Source organism: Stegostoma tigrinum, chromosome 19 (assembly GCF_030684315.1).
Source record: "Stegostoma tigrinum isolate sSteTig4 chromosome 19, sSteTig4.hap1, whole genome shotgun sequence".
Lineage (NCBI taxonomy): Eukaryota > Metazoa > Chordata > Chondrichthyes > Orectolobiformes > Stegostomatidae > Stegostoma > Stegostoma tigrinum.
This window is the reverse complement of record NC_081372.1, coordinates 42,627,588-42,652,742: the sequence shown is the minus strand read 5'-3', so window position 1 is coordinate 42,652,742 and position 25,155 is coordinate 42,627,588. Positions and strand designations below refer to the sequence as shown.

At 40.6% G+C, this 25,155-nt stretch overlaps 1 long non-coding RNA gene across 1 annotated transcript in view; it reads right to left on the bottom strand.

The window, feature by feature from the left end:
- Nucleotides 1-22,994, bottom strand: part of LOC132210726 (uncharacterized) — a 52,043-nt gene extending 29,049 nt beyond the window's left edge. The window contains exon 1 of the long non-coding RNA XR_009446906.1: nt 22,842-22,994. This is a non-coding gene — a long non-coding RNA (uncharacterized LOC132210726). The remainder of the gene's footprint in view (nt 1-22,841) is intronic.
- Between the last annotated feature and the right edge of the window lie 2,161 nt (nt 22,995-25,155).

The window sequence follows — 25,155 nt, the reverse complement described above, 5'->3', positions numbered from 1 at the left end:
ACTGCAGAAGTTCAACCAAGGACCTCAGACAGCACTTTCCAAACTTGAGACCACATCCATCTAGAAAGACAAGGGCAGCAGATACATGGGAACACTACCACCTGCACGTTTCCCTCCAAGCCACCTATTATTCTAACATGGAAATATATCACCATTCCTTCACTGTTAAGTCAAAATTCTGAAATTCCCTCCCTAAGGGCATTGTGTGTCTACTTGCAGTGCATGGACTGCAGAGATGTTGGAAGCTAGGTCAAAATCATCTTCACAACTGCAAGTAGGTGCAGGCAATGAGTGCTAGAGAGCCAGCGCTGCGATGTCCCACAAATGAATAAGATAAAAGGCAGGTGGTGAATATAAAATTGGTACAAATAGTTAGTGACAAATGTGGGCTTTTATTTGAAATAAATGGTCATCTGTGCCAAATTTGTACACTCAGGAGCATTTATTTTTCCTTCCCCTCTCACTAACTCCACTATGAAGGGTAGCTTCTAGTTGGCAGTGTTTGCCCTACTGCATGATTGTTTTGGCTTAAATACGTGTTGGGGGCGCTGTATCCTGGAAGGTCCCAGAAATGACAAATACTTCTGACCTTGCTGAACAGAAGATAGAAAAATAGGACGTGCAGGGGAGATGAAGATAGAACCATGGTGCAAAGTTAAAGAGGTGAATATGCAAAAAAACTCCCAAGTGCTCATGGTGATGCTCTTGATGACATTCCTCTACATTCACACTTAGCCAATTTCTGGTGAAATTCCATCAACAGTCTGCTGATTCAGGGGTGATGATGCGACTACAGAACCCATTTTAATACTGTGCAGTGTGAAGTCCATTGGATACACAAGGATAATGAATAAAGGTGTGAAAAAAAGCTATTTTCAAAAGAGATTAAGATAAAATCTTTCTTCATTGTTGTAGCAATGTGCCTTGAAGTGGTTGCATAATTCTGGAACCCAACGCCTGTGGCAGAATCTTCCCAGGCCCTGACTTACATGGGTTGTGTTGAGAAATGTCGGAGAAATTGGACTGAGATCTTGTTGATGGCAAGAGCATCCAAGTGCACTTTCCAACCAACTTCCAGACATCGAGGCACAATTTTTGTAAATTGACTAGGGGCCCATTAATGAGTATTATCACTCATTATCATTCATTATTAATTAATCTTGTGTCATTACTATACAATCACCAATCCTAACATCCATGGATAGAAAGTCAGAGCTGAGAATTCCTAATGTGAAAGTTAAAGCGGGTACCTGGTGACGCCAGCTTGTTGTCTGCTCCTTTGGCCCTCCATCGTGGACACAGTATCGCTGGGCACACTCCATGGGCAGCAACCACATACTCACCACATCTATGGATATTGACAGTCAACACATACCAGCCTCACTGAGGCCTCAAGTGACATCTCAAATTCATGTACAACACGCTTCTACGCTTTAATGCTGCACATTGAAGCGCACCATTAGCTTTGTTTGGTATAGTTGCCCAGCCTGCAGATTAGTCCAGTTGAATTACCCGTTTGCTTTCTTTGTGCTCATTCACTTAGCCCTGATTTTGACATGCACTACATGGCTGCCTTGCCTTACTATCTAATACTTTAGCCACTCAACCGGAGCTAATAGATCACAATGTTTCTATCTTGACTTGCCTTTTTGTGCAGACAGAAAGTCAAGAATCTTGTCACAATTTGTAGCAATCATCAGTCAAGGGAGCGGTCATCTTGCTGTACAGCACTGTACTGTTTCAATCTCATACTTGCATCGTGTATCAGTAGTTTATACAGCAAACACACTGCTGGTGAAATTCCATCCACAGTCTGCTGATTCAGAGGTGATGATGCGACTACAGAACCCATTTTAATACTGTGCAGCGTGAAGTCCATTGGATAGACGAGGATAAAGATGAGTAGTCCTCAGTCAGGTTAAGGAAAACTGCCTTCAGCTGGGGGTCCTGGAAGAGTAAATAAAAGCTGATTTCCAATAACAATCCAGGGATGTTGACACTCTCAGAGTGGTCAGGGTCAAAATCCTCCCCTTGGAGTGAACAGTCAATTGCCAGACAGACCACTGCCCATCTTAGCCTTTCTACCCTATTGTGGGCTGTTTCTTCCTGGAAGGTGAGGAAGGGTGGGATTGAGTGAGATTAAAATAGCTGGCACTATTGTTAGTGTTGGTGTAGGAAAGGAGAAGGTAGTGCAGTGTCCCAAATGAGAGAATAGGCACACAGAGGGCATGCAGTGTTATCAGCATGAGAGTTTTGGGGGAATGAGAACAAGTGAGGGAAAATGTTGTAGGCGATAGTGAGAGGAGCAGAGCACGCCCTTGGTGGGAGAAGTAAACAGTAACAGAGATAGTGAGAGTGTGAGATAGCAGAGAGAAGATGGTGGCATGCACCCCAGCAGAGTGGAGAAGGTATTCTCCTACAATGCTGGACATTCCTCCAGACAGCTGAAGCCACACGGAGCCAGGTACCAAGCTCAGACCAGGCTGGCATTTTCTTTGGCGTGGCCTGCTTTGCCAGTCAGTGGGAAGAGGAGGTCCCTCCTCTGCATCACTCCATACACCAGGACCTCCAGGTCTCTGTCTGAAAAGCAGGGCATCAATTTCCCCTTCTCCACCATGCGTGTGATGAATGTTATGAACTGTGCTGGGCAGCTCTGGGCTGGTTATTTAACTGGGGATGCGTTTTTGAAAATGGTGCCTATGCCAGGGATCCTGGCCTATCCTGGCATCGGCAAGTACATCCAGCTACAGCGAGTGGGAGAATTGGGCTAGCAGAAAGCGGGAGGAGCACTTTAGAAGTCTAGTATGTAGTTAGCAGGACAAGTTTGGAATGATAGAGCAAGAAAAGTGAATAAGCCACAGAGAGAAACCTTCCATGAAACCAGACAAAAAAGACATTTTGCCAAAATATGGCAAGTTTCATCTCTTATATTCCATTTGGTTTGAAGCTATTATGTTTGACTATATGCTTTAAACAGTAGTTGCATCTCAATGTTGTTTGTAATCTTTTGCCTTTAAGCATGTTTTCTTGCATAAAATCAATACTATTTAATTTAAAAGTAGAATTAGAATTAGATTCTATTGTCACATGCACACAAGCATAGTGATACATGAGTAGAGTGAAAAGTGTATAAAGTTGCCATTATTGATGCCACCTCAGGTAGAAGGCACCTGGGAACAAATCTTAGATATACATTGGAAAAAATAGTTAAAGGTTCAGCATTACAGTTCTTCTAAAGCAGAGAAAGAGAGAAAAGAAATAAAAGTAAACAGAGCAGATGGGTGTGCGCTGGGCCTCATCCCATGGCTGGGAGTCAATGCTGCACTTGATCCTAAGGCTGGGAGTCCACGCTGGGCTTTACTTCTAGCGTTGGGCTTCACCGAATTTCTTCAGATTTACATTCTGAGTACTTCTGCAATACTGTATGAAATTCTTCCAAAGACGCTTTAAATTTAATTAATTAGAATGGGTCTACTGTAATATTCCTTTCAGGCTTTAAATTGAGTTAAATGACAATATTGTATCGCTGCACTGCACATTGGGGATTAGTTTGCCACTTGTAATGACCAAAACTGTGGTTTCATACCTTTTGAAGCCTTGCTGGAGGTCTCCAGTTTATTTACAGGCAAAATAAACACCTTTCGTCCTTTCACAGCCAAAACACAATACACACCCCCAAGTACAATTTTTAAAATAAATTTTGGTGGCTGCAGCCTTAGTAAATTTTCTTGCTAAAATTGCAGTAAATTGAATGGCCTGACCTTCTAAGTGTTGAAGATTCCTGTACTTCCTTCTACTATTACTTTCCCCAAATCTTGTTCTTTGATATTGTATATGGATTGTGTGGCTCTTCTGATACTGTAGTCTCATTATAAATTAAGTTACTGACTCTTGTTCTGTAGCCTGCAGCCATATCTGATGGTGCCTGCTTGTGAAGTCTGGAATCCTCCTTTTGAAGGTTAAATACTTCCTTTTCCTTCTGACATTTCATGCCTCGTCTTAGTGCTGCTATTGTAAAGGTTTTCCCTGTTACCCTGAGGGATCTCCAACTTTACTCCAGGAAGGTACAATTGCTCCACAGTCTTCTGCTCTAAGGACTCTGTCTCTCCCAAGTATGGCTAATATTTTCCTTTTTACTACGAATGTTTTTAAAGTGATAAATGCACTTGTCTTCAAAATGTTTTCTTCATGGGTCAGATGGTTTCTCTCCACCTTTGTTACTTTGAGATATTTCAGAAATGCTACCTCCTATTGCTCATTATCTCACAATAGGCTCTGGGTAATGGAGGTATAGTCCTGACAGCAATCCTCCTTTCTTTGCTGCATCTAAGACCCTGTATAATTATAAATGGTAGAGGGTAAATCACTAAGGAGTTTTAAAAGAAGAGGTACCTGTATTATGTAACAGGATGCAGCTTATTATATGGTCCAAGTTATTGTTACTAGTTAGCCATAATTAAGATTATTCTGTGCCAGAGATGACACTTCTGACTTCACTAAATTCAATCATTCAATCCTGCATCATTATATATTCAACTACAATGTGACATCATCAAATTGTGCGGTCCTTAATGCAGTTTCAACATTAAATCGCTCAGAACCAAATATTCTACAATGTTAATCTAGCTACAACAGAATAGTAACAGATTATTTGCAAAGCCAGGAATCACACTTCCCAAAAACCCAGGCTTGAAGAAGGAGCATGATATGAAGTCACGTGACAAAGTGTAAGTGATTAGGTGGAGCAAGGGACCCAGTGAAGCTCATTATCATGTTAATACCTTTCAATATTTAGATCTTAGTTATAAAACACATGAAGAGATGCTTGTAATGTCTGAAAGGTATCTGAATCTGAAGAACTAAACCACATTGTACTCTCCTCGAGTAACTTCTCTTCATTTTGATCTTAATAAATTGGAACAAGGAAACTTTGGTATCCAAGACTCATACTTGACATAACTTTGTAATTAATGAGTAATTCACTATTGGTGATTTAGCTACATCATATTTTTCAAAAAGTTCCACTGTTGACATCAGACTGAACCGTGCCCTAAAAAGACTTGGTTGAGTAAAAACTTGTGACAGGATTACTTCTGCATTCTGTTACCCGCAGTACTTGCTGTTCCTTCACTGCTGCTGAGTCAAAATCTGGAATTTCCTTCCTAACAGCATTGTGGGTGTTGCTATACCCAAGCACTAACTGTCCAAGAAGGTAACATTGCTGTTGGATAAAGCAATGATTCTGTAGAGGTTAATGTTCATATTACATTGGCCTCAAACTAGTCTACTGTTATCACACAGAGTCTGTGGGTGGAAATAAAAAATTCTACTGTAGGTTTTAGGGAGAAGATGTAACTGTACTAGCTCTTCAATGTACTAATAATTTTGCTAGATAAAATGTAGTTGTATTTATTGTTATCATGTCAAAAAGCCCTCTTGTCACCTAAGTGCAATGCATCTTCTGTAGATACTCTGCTGTGATATATCCTCCACCACTAATCATTAAATAGGCCAAGACAAAGCAAAGAAAGTTTATGGCATGCTACTCTTTATTGATTGGGGGATTGAGTACAAGAGTCAGGATGTCATATTACAGCTTCATAAGGCTTTGGTTAGGCCACACTTAGATATTGCATTCAGTTCTGCTTGCCACAATAAAGGAAGGATGTGGAGGCTTTGGACAGGGTACTGAAGGGCTTTATCATATTGCCACCTGAGGGTATGAGCTATAAGGAGAGGATGGAAAAAACTCAGATTGCTTTCTCTGGAGCAGCAGAGGCTAAGGCGAGACTTGATAGAAATCTATAAACTTAGAAGATGCATAGATAGGGTTGACAGTCAGAATCTTTCTCCAAGAGTTGAACTGTCTAATACGAGGGGATATGCATTTAAAGTGGCAGGGGAAAAATTCAAAGGATAAGTGAAGGGTAGGTTTTTTATACAGAGAATGTTAGGAATCTGGAACGCACTGCCATGAGTAGGGGTGGAGACTGATACAATAGGGGCATTTAAGAGACATTTAGATAAACACATGGATATGCAAGGAATGGAGGGATATTGACCAAGAGAGTAGTTTAATTTGGTGTCATGTTCAGCACAACACTGTGAGGTGAAGAACCTGTTCCTGTGCTGCACAGTTCTATATTTTGTAATGGGAAATTCGTGGCAGTCACATCCTCAAACAACCATCACTCTGAACCACATAGAGACAAAAGTGGCAAATACAAAAATGAGTGGTAATTCAGGAAAATACCACAGTATTAACTCTTCCAGGACAATTAGTGATGCAACAAATGCTGGTCTAGCCATTGGTGCCACATCACCTGAACAAATAAAATAAAACATCATGCAACAAGACATTACTGAGGGAACACATAGGAATGTGAATTGTAATTACATTGGATGGAGACAGTAAAATAAATACAAGGTTGTTTGGTACAGGAGGTTGTTTATGTGACTGAGAGAGAGCTTGTGCAATTGACAGGATACCTGTGACCAAGGAGGTCTGTATGATTGAGTGGATCTGTGTGATTGTGATGGTCTGTGTGATTGAGGACGTCTGTATGATCTAGAAGGTCTGAGTGACTGAGGGGTCTGTATGGTGGAAAGCATCTGTGTGATCAAGAAGGACGTACAGACAAAAGCCTATTTCTATTGAATTTTCTGTAATTTTCAGTTTGAAATATTTTCCTTTCAGACTGTATGCTTGACATGGAATGCATGTTATAAACATTGAGTCTATTACAATGATATTGAGGTAGTGAAGTGTAAACTTGCTGAATGAAGACAGCTTGAATTTTATTGCACCTTTTAAATTTTCAAATCAAGTTGTTTTGCAATGCACTTTTACAATCTTACAATTAAAGTATATTTTTGGAAAAAATTTACAATGAATTAAGGCATACTATGGTGGAGAGTGGCTTCTAGGAATTTCTATGTTGTACTGAAGGCTTTGGATGATGACATTCAAAAGAGAAGATGTTATCTATCTTCAAGGAGATGCTTCAGGTAAACTCTCAGAAGCAGTGGAAACAGATAGTAGGAGCAGTGAAGGTCACGTGTCTACATCTGAAGATTTGGATGTAGTGCTGTGCGAAGTTCAACACCTTCACATGAGTGGTCAAGGCCAGTAAGTTAATCTTTAGGTGCAATAGCCTTAGCAGCGAACCATTAATCTCAATGTGCCAAACTCCATCACTCACTTCTCATCAATTGTTTTCAATCACACTAATAACTAACATTCAATCATTCATCTAATCTTCTCCATTAAAATCATGCCATATTTCACAAAACTTCTGCATAGTGTCATATATAGAAACATTTAAGCTAAGCTACATCAGCAAAATATATTGCACTAAACTCACTGACACATTTCCCTTTCTCTCACAGGACCAAATAGCTTATAACCAGAGGCACAATAAGTGTTTACCTAGATGGGAAATTAAACCAACTAAGTCTAAGAGCAAATAGCCCAGGCAGAATTGTTAAGTTGCAACCTAAGACCTTCATTACATGCCGCCACTCCTTATAGACATCAACAGTTTTCGGTAACAGTGGAAACCATCAAAGACTTCCATCAATGCAGCAAAAACCAATTTAAACCGATTAGCAACAATGTGAAAGGAGTCAAAGATTTCTTCAACGTATGCTAAAGGAATTCCTCTTTAATTCTGAGTACTTATTCAGTTGAGCAGAGTCAAAGTATTGTCTTAGTTTGAATGTTCATTGCAAATGGCAGCATTGACATGAAATCAACGTTACACTTTGACAGGTACCATTATCTTATTCTGATATTTCCAGAACCTGTGCTACAGTACTTGACAAAATAGCTCCTGGCATGACAAACACCAGATGTGAGCACCTGTGATGTGGACACCTTTTTGAACCAAAACAGTTCTCTTGTGCCAAAATTATGGTTACTACATAACTTGACTTTTGCCACTTTGATATATAACAAAAGCATTAGAAGTAAGACAATGAGGTTAACGCCCTATAGCATAAGTTAAAATTATTGCAAACAATTATCTTTTCAGAATATTTGCATTTTCATTTCAAAAAAAGGAGGCTGCTGGATTCTTTGTTCAGTCTCAGAACATCTGTGTGAATGTGTTTGTTTGCTGTTGGCTTAATGACTGTGAAAGTTAACTGTGATATAATCAGCTAAAAACTGGTTCAGCAGAAACTACTGCTGCTTTCTGTTTCTGGTTTTGGATCAATTTGAGTAATTTACTGGAATGCTTGATTAAATTAAGAAACTTCTATAGATTTGCATTGTAGAAAGTAGTCATATGAATTATGTGAATACCCCTTAGGTGAACAATTTGGGAACCTCAGGAAAATTCTGGCATTTTTAGAATTCACAACTGATGAAAGTATGAATGATTGTTGAATGTTCTTGTCAATTTAAGAATAAATTGGAATGGGGTCTTAATAGGAGACGTTTTAAATTAAACACTTGTGGCACAGATTCATTTTGAATGAAATCCAAACTGTTAAGTTCTCAAAAGAATTTTTAAAAGTTATGAAAAGTTTCAGCGAACTGTTATTGTGTGATTCCCTTCACATCTACCCTCAACAGTTTCACAAGTAGTGTGAATTATTTACAATGCTTTTTTAAAAAAAAGTTAATCTTACACGTATAACACTTTAGTCTGTTTGTGGGTTGGGGTGTTTTAAATCAAATTGTCTGCTGCAACATTCAGCTGATTTGCTGCTAACTTCCAAACTAAAGGAAGTACATCTATTGTTCAATGAGCTGCTTAAATTGTTAACATTGGGTGCGGAAGGCAGTGAGAGGTTCCTAGGAGACTAACCAGAAAAATTTGCATGAAAGTACAGAGAAGCCAATCTTAAATTTGCCTTTCAAAAATGTGAACAAACATCCAATTAATATGATGTTACAGGGATCAGTGTAAAGCCCATAAAATAAAAGTTTAGATTTGGGTGTATTCATTCACAGGATATGTTAGTCTGTGATCATGCATTAAACTTGTCATGTTACACATTACCAGATCAAAAATAGCCTGATCCCTGGTTGTATCCACATCATACTGTGGGAGGCATGGTGGCACAGTGGTTAGCATTGCTGCCTCACAGCGCCAGGGGCCTGCGTTTGATTCCACATTCAGGCGAGCATCTGTGTGGAATTTGCAAAGTCAGCGTGGGATTTCTCCGGGTGTCCAGTTTCCACCCACAGCTGAAAGGTTAGTTGTATTGGCTGTACTAAATTGCCCATAGTATCCAGGGATGTGCACACTGAGTGGGGTAGCCATGGGAATGCAGGGTTACAGGGATAGCGTAGGTGCGTTGATCTGTGTGGGATACTCATCAGGTGGTCTGTATGGACTTGATGGCTGAATAGCCTGCTTCCACACCGCAGGGATTCTATGATACTATTCAAGAAAACTGTCCCAAAAATCATTTATGAATTCTTCCTCATGGCTGCCTTTGTGAATTTGATTTTCCCAATCTACATGAACGTTAAAGTCACTCATTATTAATGCATTGCCTTTTTTAAAATGCCCTCATTATTTCTTGAATTATTCTCCATCCTCAGAACATCTACAGTGAACGTGGCTAGAGATTGCTCTCACCAGAGTCTTCTTTTCTTTGTATTTTCTTAGCTTCACCCATATGGATTCTATGCTTTCCGATTTGTGATCACTTTTTGCGAACATACTTATTTCAACTCATACCATCAAAGCAAACCAATCACCTTTTCCTTCTCTCCCGCCCTTTGGAGAAGTGTACTAACAAAATAGCACTGAGTATTGAATTCCATGTATTGACTATATGACCATACCCATTAACCTCTATTTATGCCATTAATTCATTTATTTTGTTTGGAAAACTGCATTTAAAAGCCATTGATTTTGTCTTTTTTAAACAAGAAAAACTCAAAGAACAGCAGATGCTAGAAATCAGAAACAAAAACAGGAATTTCTGGAAAGTTCTGAGGCGGGACCTGTTGAGAGAAATCAGAGATAGTAGGAACTGCAGATGCTGGAGAATTTGAGATAACGAGGTGTAGAGCTGGATGAACACAGCAGGCCAAGCGACATTAGAGGAGCAGGAAAGCTGCTGCTTTGGGCCTAGACCCCTCTACAGAAGGAGCTTCTAGGCCCGAAACATCAGCCTTGCTGCTCCTCTGATGCTGCTTGGCCAGCTGTCTTCATCCAGCTCTACACCTTGTTCTATTGTGAGAAATCAGAGTTAATGTTTTGCGTCCTGTGACTCTTCTTTAGAACCCTCTGATCCAGAAAGGTCACTGGACCCAAAACTTTAACTCCGCTTTCTCTCCACAGATGCTGCCAGAGCTGGTGAGTTTTCCCACTAATTCCCCCTCTTGGCTTTGCCTTTTTACCAGTCTTCCCCTTTCACCACATTTGCATCATTTTAAAAGCCTGTACATTTGTTCCTTCCTGTTCCACTCGGGATATCATTATTAAAATAGTTATCTGCGATGATGCAATATCCTGCACTTTGTAAGCCTAAAAATTCCTCCCTACCTCTCTCCCATCCCAATCAGTTTACACCCTCTCTACTACCCCAGCTACTTAGATTACCTGGAAATTGATTCCATTCTGGTTCAAGTGAAGCCTGTACATTTGGAACGGCTCCTTTCTACACCATTAGTGCTGCCACACCAAACATTAAGCCATGCTTTAACTTTTTAATTATGCTGTGCAAACTTGCCTATAGCTTGGGTAATAGTTCTGATGGCATTACCTTGGAGGTTCTACTGTTTAATTTAGCTGCCAATTATTCAAAATCTTTCAGCAGAGCCTCACTTCCAGTCCTATCAATGTCATTAGTACTAATGTGCACAACAACAACTGGATCCTCCCCTTTCTGTCAAGTTCCTCTCCAGCCCTGTTGAGATATCCTTGACCTTGGCACCAGACAGACAACACAACCATTGGGATTCACATTCATGTCTGCTGAGAGCAATATTTCTCCCCTAATTAAACAGTGCCATGCCATTGCTATGTTCACATTTCCCAACCCCATCAGAATTGGCTCCTTGTGCTATGGCAGCATTTTCAGTATGTTTATGATCCCTGGGTCCTCACGCTCACCCTCAGAACCTGCATGAACCTCGTTGTTACTGGTCAGTTGTAAAGACTGAGGGTCCTTGAAAGCTGCTCTTAGAGCTCTCTACTTCATCCTAGAAAGAAGGCCTGAACCATCTCCATCCACCAGCACCCTCCTTCACCTGGCCAAGTACTTCCTCACTCTAAACGACTTCTCCTTTTCCTGCTCTTACTTTCTTCAGGTCAAAGGGGTGGCCTTGGATACCCTGACAGACCATAACTATGCCTGTCTCGTTGTGGGGTATGTAGAACATTCTTTGTTCTGGCCCTGCTTGAGTCCTTCACCACAAGCCTTTTTCTGATATGTTAACAACTTCATTGGTGCTGCTTTCCTCTCTTATCTGGAAGGGAGAAAGTTTATCCATTTCACTTACAGCGTCTACACTGCTGTCACCTTCACCAGGTCCATCTCGGACTCCTCCATTCTCTTTATCAGCATCTCTATTTCCATTTCTGGGTATAGGCTGGCCAAGGCTACTCACTACAAGCCCACCAATTCCCACAGTTTTTAGGACAATATATTCTCACACCCTGTTTCCTATAAAGACTCAATTTCATTCTCCCATCTCCACCATCCTTATTGCATCTGGTTTGTTGATGCTAACTTTCACAGGGGAGCATCAGAAATGTCCACCTTTTTCCTCAACTGAGGATTCTTCCGCATCATGGTTGACAGAACCCTCAATCCCTTGTGCCTGACCCATCCCCTGCATTTTGCACACATATTCCCCTCCCTCCCCTTGTCAGCATTCGGCAGGGACTGTCCCTCCAGCACAGCCTGGCCTATACCTCTTCCACTTCCAGTACCTCCCCACACCCCCGTAGCATCTTCCCATACAACCCCTGTAACACTTCCCATTTACTTCCTGCCTCCTCACTATCCATGGCCTCGGACATACTTTCCAGGTGAAGCAGTTATTTACCTGCCTTTCACTCAATCCAGTTGACTGTATTCGCTGCTCACAATATGGTCATTTCGGACAAAACACAGAGTGGATGATTGCTTTGTGAAAAACCTATGGTCTCTCAGCAGAGATAACCCTGAGCATCCATGCCCCTGACATTTCAACACACCACTGTGTTCATGGCCAACTTCTATATCTTGGACCTGATACATTGCTCCCATGAGGCTCACTGCAAGTTTGAAGAACAACACCTCATTTTCCACCTGGGAACGTTGCAGGTTTCAGGACTCAGTCTCGAGCTCAGTAACTTAATGCACTGAACAACTTCTTCCATGTTCTTTATCCATCCCCACACCTGAAACCCTGTCACCACATGCACTGCTTTCAGCAGAGCCAACCCATTTTTACATACTAATGGTCCTCATTAACAGCGCTTCTTTCTCCCTGGCTATTGTCTATCCTTATGTCTGTCTAAGTATCTTTTCCACCAATTTGTTGGCTTTGTCTCCATCTGTTGCTTATTCCTTTACGCCACCTCCCCCTAAAATGTTATCTGTTTTCTCTCCACAATTTCTGCCAGACCAGCTGAGTTTCTCCAGCAATCTCTGTTGTTGTCCTTGTGGTTCTCATACCTGCTTCACCAAAAATCACACCTTCCTGTCCTTGATCACAGCCAAGTTAGAATGGCCTAGCCTGAAGGGCAAGGCCATCTCCTACAGCAGAGTGCCCAGGCCACTTTTTCCCTTCCTAATGTGACAAAACCCACCTGCTCTTCCACAAAGAAACCTCAGCATCAATAGACTAAATGGTGTGAAATATTGCAATGGTACTAAATAATGTATGCTTTGAGGTTTCATGAAGCACAGAGAATGCTGGAGAAACTCAATAATGCCAGCAACACCTGTGGAGAGAGAAACAGAGTTAGCATTTTGAATCTTCTTCAGAGTTCTTGCTCATCCTGGGATTTTTAATGACAGAGTTGTACTGAAATCAAATACTATCATCTCCCAGATCTCCAGCACAGTACTTGGATCTCTGGATTACCATTCCTACAACACTTTCCATGTTCAATATTTGATGGTCTTCAAGTTGTGATAAATTTGGCAACTGCGTCAAATTCAGATGTGATGTCTGGTTTCAGTTTATTGATGCAAAATCATCTGTTCCAAACATCCTAATATACTCTAATGCCTGCAACAATACCACTACTCAATCATCTCCCTGACATACCTAAATTTAGCCCTGATGAATATTTCTAAGGATTCAGCACAAGTCAAGATATTCCTCAGGTGGAAGAAAGTTGTTATATTAGGCTGATCTTTTTTTTGTTTAAGCCTGAGCAATATTGACATTTTTCGAAGATTGTTCACTGTAAGGCCTAAAGTGTTTTCTTATTATATCACCAAATTTGCCTTTAACTACCTATCATGCTCATGGCATCTCTAATATCCAATATGTGCCCATTTTACGACATCATTTTGAAACAACTCACCATACAATTGATGTCAGCTGAAAGACCAGCATCCTTTGCTCCCGTGCCATTTTGTAAGGTCATTGTGTGCCTGGGTAAACATTGACAATCTGGCATTGCCCCTATTTACAATGTCATAGCATAGTTGCCACAAACTCATGTTTCCCATGAGATATAGCCAACATGGCTGATACTCCCATTGCGGACAATCCTATTCTGTCACCCTAATTGCTGTTTAACCACTTTCCATGTCTCTAGTTACATCATGCTGCTGTGTTCCCACTGTCCAGTGAGCATTCAAAACATGTCATTGTCCATTTGTGGGCCATCACTTACAGGCAAGCAATTGTACAAATACAAGATTGACTTGATCTTTTATTTACAAGCAAAAATGAATATAAACAAAGCCAACAGAGGCTGCATGTCATTCCAAATTTTGGCTTTGTGACCGAAGAACATGTTACATTTAGTTATTTTCCATTGTACCCGGCTCTAATCTGTTGGAAGTGGGTGTCAATGAGGCTTTGTTTGGCTGAGCTTCATCATGGACAATGCCACCTTTCTCCCTCCCAATGTCCTTGTCCTCCTGTTTGGAAGATTGCTACCATTCCCCCCAGTTTCTCAGCACTTTCACTTTGTCTTATTGCCTTCAATTGTTCAGAAGACATGATGTTGAGATGACGTGGCACACTCTGTCTAGACTATACCAGAGAAAAACACCATCCCCAAAACAGATCAAAGCAGCTGAGCCACATCTTCAACTGCTCTATATTTTGTTTCACCTTGGCTCTATTCGGTGTATTGTATTTGTGCTTCACATCAGTCAGAGGGTTGTGCAAAGGTGCCAAAAACCATGTCACTGTCAGTATCCTTTGTCCCCCAGTATCCAGCCTTAGAAGACACCCAGACCCTCAAAATCACCAGGAACACAAGAGTGTTCCAGAATACACAAGTTTCGGCAGCTGCTGGGATAGCAGGTGCACAGCTTCCAGGTGGTTGCAGATGAATTTGCCCCAGATCAACTTTAATGAACATCTCCAAAATGTGACAGAGAAGAACCCTACTGGCTGTCTTGACCGCTTCTTGCCAAACGGTATGCAATTCTCCTGATTACTTGTTCTGTCCCTACAGAACTGACTGTTCAAACTTGCCCCTTGCCCCGGACTTCACTGAGACAGATGTCCTGATCTTGAGCTTTTCAAGGAAATGACTGATCCTGTCTAAGCCCCTGGATCACATGTGGACTGTGCTCAAGGCTGGGACCCCACCATCCCCGACCAAAAGATTTCCCTCCTACCCCAATTGCACTGATCTCCAGCCCCCAACCAGTTTTCAACATGGCCATTTGGTTGATTCTAAGTGCAGTGTTTTGCTGTATGAGCAGTTGGCACATGCTGTAGGTATTAGATTGATGTTTCAGCTTGCTTCAATTTGAGATGTCCCCAGCCTTATTCCCAGACAGATCCCTATTGACAAGTAGCTTATCAGTGCAAGCGTGCTAAAGAAAACCATAAAACAGTGGAGTGAAAGCCTTTGACTCTGGGTGAAGTGCCAATGCACTAACAGGCATGGAATGGTAAGTTAATGGTAAGCATGGCTGGTATGAGCAGCAGGTGAAAATTGTGCAAGCACTGAGAGAGCAAGAGAACAACCCTGAGATCTAGCCGGGTCCAGTGAATTAGTTGTGTTCTTGTCCATGAACGTGCAGTATCTTGGTTGTGGTCTTCTCAAAATTAGTTGGCAATGTTCCCTGCAAGGGAAATATGTGCTTCCACACCCCCCCCGCCAGTGTATCAGAGAAGTGCCATGATGGTTGTGATGGGTTGGCAGATGCCAATGTCATTGAGAGGTGACTTAATTGAAACATATAAAATAATCAGAGGGTTAGGTAGGGTGGATAGGGAGGGCCTTTTTCCTAGGATGGTGACAGCGAGCACGAGGGGGCATAGCTTTAAATTGAGGGGTGAAAGATATAGGACAGATGTCAGAGGTGGTTTCTTTACTCAGAGTAGTAAGGGAATGGAACGCTTTGCCTGCAACGGTAGAAGATTTGCCAACTTTAGGTACATTTAAGTCGTCATTGGATAAGCAAATGGATGTACATGGAATAGTGTAGGTTAGATGGGCTTGAGATGGGTATGACAGGTTGGCACAACATCGAGGGCCGAAGGGCCTGTACTGTGCTGTAATGTTCTATGTTTTATGTTCTATGTTGTAGGTGTCTGGTGTCCATGAATTGCACTCTGAGATATTGTTGTCTGGTGTCCAACATAGAGGTCGCCCAGAGCAAGTAATGAGTTGAATCTGCAAGGTATACTGTGCTTTCCTGGTTGAGTTTTCCATATGTCAAGTTTGTTTGTGAAATGTGGCAAAGTGGGAGGCTGATATTAATTAGATGAGTGGGTCTGTTCACAAGGTGGTTAACAAGCAATAACACTATTAATTGGCAACCCATTATGACTTCACAAGAAACTTGCCATGATGCTTCTAGGAAACGTAAAAGATGGAGAAATTTGCTCCTGCCATTGAGACAGGTTTTGCTGCTAGACTTGTTTCCCACTTCTGCCAAACATCTTACCATTGCCCACATCACTCAAATTCCTATAAGGTTGCACCCATTTTGTTTACTCTTACAACTGAGAGCATTTCAGACAAGTACGGAGTCAGTCATTTTTGTCCCAGCCGACCATAGGGTTGTTTTCTCATTAGAGAGAGACACCTGGTGGTCACTACGCCTCAGGCAAGGGGCAAGGGGCAAGGTTGAGAAGATAGTACCTTCATGGTGATTTCATTTGGTACAGGAATTGAACCCAAACTGTTGGCATCACACTGAATGCAAATCAGCCAAATGAACCAATTGACCCCCCACTGAGTGAGCACTGCCCAGGTGGCAGCGTTATTTTTTTATTTAAGGCATTATTCCCGTCTCTCTTCTCAAGACAGAAGTATTTGAAAAACAGACAAGTTCTCCCTACATTTTGATCAGCATTTATTCCTCAACACAACACAAAGGGAAACACATATATTTGGAGGGAACATTCACATATAAATTTGCTGTGTTTCTCGATGTTGCAATTCCCTCCCTCCTTCAGTGCCAGGAGCCCAGGTTCGATTCCAGCCTGTTCCTGTGGAGGCAACCACAGCAGTATGGTGGCACGGTGGCACAGTGGCTAGCACTGCTGCCTCACAGTGCCAGGTACCTGGGTTTGATTCCACCCTCGGGCAACTATCTATGTGGAGTTTGCACATTCTCCCTGTGTCTGTGTGGGTTTCCTCCGAGTGCTCTGGTTTCCTCCTGCAGTCCAAAGATGTGCAGGTTAGGTGGATTAGCTATGCTAAATTGCCTGTTCTGTTCAGCGGGGTGTAGATTAGATAGGTTATAGGGGGATGTGTCTGGGTGGGATGCTCTGAGGTTCGGTGTGGGCTTGTTGGGCTGAAAGACCTGCTTCCACACTGTAGGGATTCTATATCAATCAGATGAAATCATTGAACCTTTCAATGGTTACAGTTGGGCTGGTGTATCAGATTTATCCTTGGTGGATATCTATTTCCCATCCACAGTCTCTCTTTCTGCTTCATCTTCTGAAAATGCAACATGAGGTTCCACACATATGCTGATGACACCTAGTCTGCCACATTGCCATCCCTCTTGATCCATCCACTGTATCTGATCTGTACTCTGCCCTTCCAACATCCAGTTGGGAATGAACATTAAGAAAATGTTTTAAACAATTCATTCATATGATGAAGGGATCACTTGCTAGCCCATTGCTAATTGCCCAGAGGGCAGTTAAGAGTAAGTGTTTGGTCCCTAACTTTTTCTCTTTCATTACTGATGCCATTCCTCCTTTTTTCTTTCTCTCTAGCTGGCAGCAGACTGAGGCTGAACAAGGTCATTTGCCATCTTTGACACTGAGATAAGTTTTTGACTACATATCTTCTCCATCACTGATTGCCTGTTTCCTGAAACCCTACTACTATGGTTCTCCAATATCATACACTTACCTTGGCTGAGGGAGAAACTGAAATCTCTCAACCCTCTGCTGATGACATTCATTTCTGTGCAGGGAGCAGGATGCCTCATTCTGCCTTGCCTTCTTTTGAAGACCTCTTGCATGTTTGTGATATAGTTATGTCAATAGAGGTGATAACTGAGGCAAATGAATTTTCAAATAGATGTATGAAATTATGAGCAGCGTAAATGTGATAGGCAGAAAGAGACCTTTCCCTTTAATGGACAACACAATGACCAGGGACATAGATTTAACGTAAGGGGTCAGAGGTTTAGTGGGGATAGAGGAAAAGTCTTTTTCACCCAGAAGCTGATGGGAATCTGGAACTCACTGCTGTAATGGTGTGGGAATCTGGAACTCACTGCTGTAATGGTAGTTGAAGCAGAAACCCTTATACAGTTGAAGAAATATTTTGATGTTCACTTACGATGCCAAGGCATGCTAGGCTATGGGCTAAATGATGGAAAATGGGAATAGAATAGTTAGGTGGTTGTTTTTAACTGCGCAGATGTGAGGGTCCGAAATGTGTTTTTCTGTGCAGTAAACCTCTATGGCTCTATGACTATTTATTCACACTTGTAATGTGTTTGTGGGCAAACAATTTCTTTTTCCGTGGTCTAAACTTATCAAGTCCCAAGAACACTAGCTGATTTATACTTGAAGCTGAGGGAGGATTTCCTCTGTATGTTGTTTTTAGTGAAATCCTGCATCAAAAATATATTTCTGATTCCACATTAAGTGACAGAGGATATCTTACTCAATGTCCTTAAATTAGATGACTGATAGTTAAATCAAACATATAACATTAATTTATGGTATAATTCTGTATGAAATTAAAGAAAAAATTATTTCACTAGATTACCTTTGACATATTGAAAGCTTCAATAAAGAAGAAAGCATATCCTGCAATGTGTTCAGGAGGAAATGACATAATTACCTTTCCAGTCAATGACCTGATTTATTCTAAGAGTCTCACTGGCACTACACCTTAATGCAAAGGGTACACATTGTCCATATGACTCTTTTGAGAGCTCTTTATTCTGGTTGAAAACCTCCCGCTCTATAACTTGTAATTTCTTGTTCTCCTTTTGGGAACATTGCTAAATCTGTATTTTTGGCTGAGATTCGTATGGCTATTTCTAAGGCCTTTTCTGGTCTTTCTTTATTATTATACACTGTGAAGCACCATTTTTTTTGTACGTGACTGTTAAAGATGTTGCATAACTGCAAGCTGTTCTTATACAAACATGTGTAAATGATGAATCAAAAACATATGTGAAATCTGCCCCAGAGCATCAGGACGAGACACTTCCTATTTTCTTGCTTCATTGCTTTTCTGACGAGAAATAGAGAATCACAGTAGAAAAGGAAAAATAAATGGCACAAAGCTAACATTTTGTTCAACATCACCTACATCAACACCATGTTCATGTCTATTTACATCAATCAGATGAGATTGGACTTCTGTTCTTCCTGATGGCCAAGAAGGGCTATTTGATGAGTAACTAAGTGATAGATCAGAAAGATTCCACTAGTCCATAGTCTGCACTGCTTTGGTTAATTTCATCTGAGGCAGGGAAGGGAGAATACAATTGACATCTGGGTTAGAAAAGAAAAATGTTTCTGCTCTGATTGCTACTCAGAGACTGGCTGATAATGTTCCCTCCTCCTGTGGTCAAAGGCTCAAGGCTTACGGTGGTGTGGTTTGGCCTTCATTCAGGCACCATGTAAGCTTATCATGGCATTCAGGAGGCCGGAATCATTTTCAGGTTCAGATCTCATGAATAGTTTCCAGTGAGTTGTGACACAAATGGGGTGGCATTGGCCTAGAGTTGTTATCACTAGACTATTAATTCAGAAACACAACTAATGTTCTGGGGATCAGGATTTGAAACCTGCCATGGCAGATGTGAAGTTTGAATTCATTTTTTAAAAAATCTGGAACTAAGAGTCTAACCATGGCCATGGAACAGCTGCCGATTTGGGGCAGACAATCTGGATCACTAATGTCTTTGAGGGAAGGAAACTGCCATCCTTACCTGGTCTGTCCTACATGTGACTCCATACACTATAAGCAAGACACATGTCACAGGATGATGTTCTACTGTAACTATAAGCTGTTCGCGTATTCTACTTCTTGTAACATTCATCTTCCTAATAAATGATTTGGGTTACTAAGTTGGCAAATTTATGTTATTGTAGCAGATAACAAAATGTTTATTTTTAATCTATGTAACTATGCTCTGTTGAGTTAATTTCCAAGCCTACATAAACAATAACAGTAAATGTTATCAGTAACAGTATGTGTATCATACTGTTTTGCTTTCAATCTCCAGAATTCCACCCAAATATGGCAGTTTTGTGCAAGCATGAGTAAATTATCAAATTAAATAGAATGAAGCCTCACACTCTTCAATTTTTGCTCTCTTATTGCCTAAACAGCAAAATGGAAGTGCCTCTATGTTACTCTGAGCTGAGAATAAATAATTTTGAATACTATCAATTGAAACTATTAGATCACTTAGACATTTAAGAGCTCTTTAGATGAATACTTGTATTCAAGGCTATAGGCCAAGTGCTGGAAGCTGGGAATAGAATAGGTGGATGTTTAATGACTGGTGCAGATGCTTTCATCCAAAGGGCCTCTTTCCATGCTGTAAAGACTCCATTACGCTCTGACCTTGATTAGACATAGACATAGAACATTACAGCACAGTACAGGCCCTTCGGCCCTCGATGTTGTGCTGACCTGTCATACCGATCTCAAGCCCATCTAACCTACACTATTCCATGTACGTCCATATGCTTGTCCAATGACGACTTAAATGTACCTAAAGTTGGTGAAGCTACTACCGTTGCAGGCAAAGCGTTCCATTCCCTTACTACTCTCTGAGTAAAGAGACTACCTCTGACATCTGTCCTATATCTTTCACACCTCAATTTAAAGCTATGCCCCTTCGTGCTCGCCGTCACCATCCTAGGAAAAAGTCTCTCCCTATCCAACCCTCTGATTATTTTATATGCTTCAATTAAGTCACCTCTTAACCTTGTTCTCTCTAATGAAAACAGCCTCAAGTCCCTCAGCCTTTCCTTGTAAGAGCTTCCCTCCATACCAGGCAACATCCTAGTAAATCTCCTCATTATAGAATCATGTTTACTACGTCCTGGGTTAAGCATGAGATCTGCTAGGAATGGATTGAGGAAGGCTTAAATCTCAAAATTACATTTGCTAAAAATAACATTTTTAATAATTGAACTTGAGAAAGAGAGTTTAATGAAGTAAACAGCATGTCAATCATTATTTGAAAAAAAAGCAGAGCTGTCCTTCAAATGGTTTTCTCTGAAAGAATCCTAATGGAGAGTCCCAGGTACATTAACTTATTTTTATTGTTCAGAAGTTAAGTGGCCCCTCTGTATTCTTATAGTTTCTATTGATAATTAATTTTTTTATTTATCTTATTTCACATTCATACACTTTGGTTCTACCCTTGCACAAAGGGAGTTCAACATTTTTGCACGAACTCTGTAATAGATATAAATCCTCCTGCTTGTTCTATTCGATGCATGCGATATTGGTAGATTTCTAATTCTCAACTCTTTCTCAGCACCACAAGATCGGGATGTAGTTTGATAGTACCTTCCTGTCATCGGATTTTCTGCTTTCGCTGATAGTAGCAAAGATAAGATGAAAATCAAGAAAGTATTTCCTGTTCCAGGGCGGCTTTGAAATGTGCTCATTGTGGTGCAAAATGTTTTATAAACATGGCTTTTAAAAGTGGCTTACTGGATAATAAACACATTGTCCACTCCATTTTATTGCAGTGGATGTGAAATGCCCACTAAAGGAAGTCAGGTTGGTTTGGCAGATCTCAATGCACTACATTTTTTCACATCTCTTTGCCGGCAACATTCCTTTGGATGACAGGGGTATACCCACTGGGAAAAGAAACAATTTCTGTCATTTCCTGTGGTATCTACATTTTGAGAAATCTCATCTATCAGTTCAGAACATAACTTTAACAAACTGGGAAAACACAGACTCAAGTATGTTCAGAAAGTCCTCCTACAGAGAATAATTTCTATCTAAAAGAAAATGCCATCTAGTGTCCAGAGCTCAGAATGTGCAAACTCTTTCAAAACAGATGAAGGAAAGTAATATCCATTTACCATTTTTACTTCCCTTCCAAAACGTGAGAGGTTATGCTGTTATAGTTCTACAAATAAAGGGAGCACTCAAGAATTTTGGTCGATCTATCATTGCCTTAAAATAAATGCCTCCTCTGATGTTTGAATGGGTTTATTCAGTGAATAACAGAGCCATTTTATCATTGGAGAGTTAGGTGTTCAGACAGCACTGAGTTTGTTAATCGCACCTAATCAAAAGTTTTCAATGTTTCCACATCTGATAGCGACTGCTTGTTTGAAGTGTGTGGTGGGTGAGAACATGATTAAGTTCCATCCTGCCCACTGAAGTCAATAGCCCTTCAATCAATGCTGATGTGACAACTGATGCTCACATTCCAAAAATAAATTTAGAAAAGCTGTTTACTGTCAAGACTCATGCATGAGTAATGGTTAAACAGCATAAAAATTCTCGATGTCTTTCCTTTGTCTGAAAACTCCACATAAGTTCCAGTTTTCAGGGCACTTAACAATACAAACCACAACTAGTTGCTATACATTGATCACTTCCCTACACAGAAAAGCCTGCTTGTTGCCAGCAAGGTCGCTTACACAATTCTTCTGGTTTAGTTTGTATTTTAAATCATGTCAAGGACAGTGCCTTCTTTATCAATCTATTTTTAAAGGATCAAACAGCGTTTTTTTTCTGTACATAAACATCAAATACAGAATTACTGCACAGTGCTTGTTTGAATACTGTGCAACTTACAATGCTACAGCTTCAATTTAGTTTATGTTTTGGGGAGAATAGCAAAGTAGGACACATAGTATTAAAAAAAACGCAATTTGCTTGACGTTGGCTCACAAATTGTCCTGAATTCAAATATTGGAACACCCCTACAGGGTTTAAGATGTGAAGAATTGCTCAAATATATCAGGGTAAATGAATCATGTATGCTAAACTTTCAGGTTAATAGTTTTATTTTCTGTAGGACTTAATGACTCTTAATCAAAATGGCACGTGGACATTTTCCTGAGGGAAATCTCATTAAACATGAACTGTGTCAGAAAACTAATGATCGCAATTCACTTGCCATAACTCAGCCTTTCAAACTTACAAACTTGTTAAGTAGCCACTTAGCTTGGATAGTTTACAAACATTTAGCAATTAACGGAAGGGTGTAACTTATAATGCATTATGTCTCCACGAAACTGAAGAAAATACTGATTTACTCACAAGGGCCTTGACGCTACTGGTATCCAAAATTATTACTCCCAACTCATTATCTCTGGCCTGACCTTCTGTTTCATTTGTTCAACCACTGTATGTTTGTAACTGCTGCACTGAAGTGCAAGGACATTTTGTAAGCAGTTGATGGCAGCTCGGATACTGACTGTGGTGTGCTGCTTAGAAACTGTAAACTGTAAATAAGCTCCTTGAGTGCAAAGCCTGGTGTCCTTGAAAATTGGAACTGTTACAGAAATCATCACATTCAGCATTCAGCAGAGAATTTATACAAAAAAGTTATGCAGAGAAGGAATTTATTTCAGCCACATAATTAAATGGCCTAGACAACTGAAGAAAATCAGAACCTGTGATAACAAAGTGTGGAGCTGGATGAACACACCAGGCCAAGCAGCATCTTAGGAGCACAAAAGCTGATGTTTCGGGCCTAGACCCTTCATCAGAAAAGAAAACTTTTCCGATGAAGGGTCTAGGCTCGAAACATCAGCTTTTGTGCTCCTAAGATGCTGCTTGGCCTGTTGTGTTCATCCAGCTCCACAATTTGTTATCTTGGATTCTCCAGCATCTGCAGTTCCCATTATCTCTGATCCCAAAATCAGAACCTGTGTTATCTAACAATGGATGCAATATGCATGAATGAGGATGATAATTAGCTTGTTGTTGATACGGAAACTGAAACATTTTAATCAATATCTTTTATTCTTTTAAGAGATATGGACACTGCCTAGAGTCACCTGTCGGCCAGAACATGTAAGGATGGTAGATTTCCTTTCCTAAAGGGCATGAGTGAACCAAATGTTTTTTTACAACATTGACAATGGTTACCTGGTAACCAGCAGACTAATTCTTTTAATTCTAGATTTTTACTGAATTCAAATTTCACCCTCCGTGATGGTGGGATTCAAGTCCATGTCCCCAGGACATTAGCGGAGGGTTCAAGCATTACAGAACCAGTGATATTGCCAGCACATTACCACTTCCCCAGCTTGTATTTGTACAGGACCTTTAACATTATAAATGTTCCAAATAACATTACGAAGGAGAAAGATGGATCAAGGAGTATTGTGTAGCTTTTGAAAGTGGGATGGAGAGGCCTAATTAGAATGCTCCAAGAATCTGGGAAAAAACTGCACAATGGAGGGGTGTGAGAAAGTGCACAATAGCTTTGTCCTGGAGCACTATGTTGCGGAAGGCAATGGTCCTGTAAAGATTAATGCTGGAGACGTGATATTACACAGTTTTTGAGTAGAGAATCAAGTATTCCACCCCCGGAACTGTTGTAGACCAGGCCACACTCCCTTAAAATATATTAAGATGTTCTCTTCTTTTAAAGGTTAGTGTAACGTGTTGCATTCCAGATGCAATTCAATTCGTAAAATTGTTCAAGTTTAAGGAAGAGACAGCAAGGTGTAGAGCTGGATGAACACAGCAGGCCAACAAGCATCAGAGTAGCAGGAAGGCTGACGTTTCGAGCCGAGACCCTTCTTCAGAAAATTCCCACTCCTCTGATGCTGCTTGGCCTGCTGTGTTCATCCAGCTCTACTCCTCACTATCTCAGATTCTCCAACATCTGAAGTTCCTACTATCACTGAAATAACTTTAAGGAAGACACACTTTAGTTTTACACTACTGTTAAAATACAGACAAAATAAAAATAACAGAAAATAATTGGCACAACTGTAACTCTATCGAAATGCTTAACAAAATAGTACATATATTAACTACTTTTAAGTAACTGTTCCAATAAAGTAACATGCCATAAATACAGTGTGCAAATTCAGTAAAATAGATTGTTTCGCAGGCGATTCTAGCGGTAAGAAGAGAGCCCCAGCTTTTACCTGCAACAGAGAGAGGAATGAAAGCATCCACATTCAGCTTCAAGGCCCTAGCAACTGCTGAAAGCCTTAAACTAAAAATCATGGTTCTGTGGAAGCTTGACCCCACCCATTTAAGCTGTTTCTGTTGTTCTAAGTTAAAAATAGCCCAAGGCTTCACAAGCTGTTTATTTTATTAGCTTTAAGCTGGATACTCTGTACCTTTGTCTCAACATTTCTTCATAACAAAAAGTTCTAGTGATGATGTCTATCCAGCCAATGTCACTTGTATATGTTACAATCACACAATAAATTACAGCTTGTTGTTAAAAAAATTGTCTGCTCTTGTGAAGATCCACCAATGGGTCATCATCTACCTCTGCAAATCAAACAAACTCTTAATTACTGTACAGAAAGGAGGACTGGTGGTAGCACTCTCCCCCGTCACAAGATTTTCATTACTTTGTTCAAGAAGCATATGGTAGACAATA